The sequence below is a fragment of the Vicia villosa genome, unplaced genomic scaffold, assembly GCF_029867415.1.
Source record: "Vicia villosa cultivar HV-30 ecotype Madison, WI unplaced genomic scaffold, Vvil1.0 ctg.000813F_1_1, whole genome shotgun sequence".
NCBI classification, from domain to species: Eukaryota; Viridiplantae; Streptophyta; class Magnoliopsida; order Fabales; family Fabaceae; genus Vicia; species Vicia villosa.
In genome coordinates this window covers 365462-366826 of record NW_026705358.1, presented here as the reverse complement: position 1 = coordinate 366826, position 1365 = coordinate 365462, and positions in this window count along the sequence as shown.

The following is a 1365-nucleotide window of genomic DNA, read 5'->3' as shown; positions in this document are numbered from 1 at the left end:
TGGGAAAATTCCAAGTTCCACTATGTTTTAACGCTTCGGTAAATGTATCTACGGAAAAAACCAATTTTTTTAAAACAAGGGTGCTTCCGGAGATACATCTATAGAAACTGGGGGCATTTTTAGAATTTTGTGCGGTGTATAAGAGAGTCATAGGGTGTATTGAGAAATCGTCTAAAAAATGAACGTCTTCAAAATAAATTAAAAAACTGAAGAAGGGAGTACATACTTAAGTTTATCTAATCAAGTTCTTACATCGGTGGTTAGAAGTCGATAACTTTTCAATTTTGTGTCATTTAATTAGGGGTCTAATCGGATCGGTTTGGACTGGTTTTGGTCAAAATAATGTCCAAACCGATGATATCTCCATTGGTTTGGTTTGGTTTGACTTTTAACCTTTTTCAAAAATAGAACCGAATCAACCTAACCGGTTTGGTTCGGTTGATCGGTTTACAATGTTGTTTTTTCAAACATTTTACTCATCTGTGTATTTTTCATAATCATGTTTTTCGGTGTATTCTATGCTATTAATTTTTAAAATAATATATTTCATGTAATTTATTTCATGCTCTATTTTTTCAAACAAATTATAAGTTCCTCTTGATCCATGTGAAACAATAACATGATTTTTCATGGCATCATGAAATAAGTTTACGGTCATATATAAAAGTTGACAATTGGCATTAGAAGGTTTAAAAGGAAATTAAAAATCTAAACAAATAGAACTCAACAAAGCACACATCAATTAACATGTTCCACACCTCAAATACACATCAAAACTATTTTGTAACAAGACTAGAAAGAATTTTGTTGAAGAAGAAACAAAAAAGGTAAAAAAAAAATGAAAATTAAGGAAAAGAACTTGAACAAAAAGAATACGACCATATAACGGTAGAGAGCAATAGTTGTGGCAGGCAGCAATAGTAGAAATTAAGCAAGTTTTTGTGACTAAGGTTTCTATTTTCTAAGTTTTGGAGTTTGGTTCTAGATGAGTATTTTGTTGATAGGAAGAAAGTCTAAACAAAGATGGAGAATGGTTGGACCGATACAAAATTTAAGCTTAATAATGAGTGAAATAAAATATTTAGAGCGTAATTATTTTCATTGGTTCGGTTCATCGATTTGACGGTTCCTAAAAACTATAACTGATAACCAAATCGAACCACATCAATTTTTATTGGTTCAATTTTAGAACCGAACCAAAAACATTCGATTTCATTTCAGTTTGGTTTGATTTGAATTGTTGGTTTAATTGGTTTATTCTGATTCGCTTACACCCCTACATTTAATGTTGTTTAGGTCTACTTGGAGTATATTCAAGATTTTATGTTTGGTTTTATTAGTGTATAGTTTATTAGTGTTTAATTT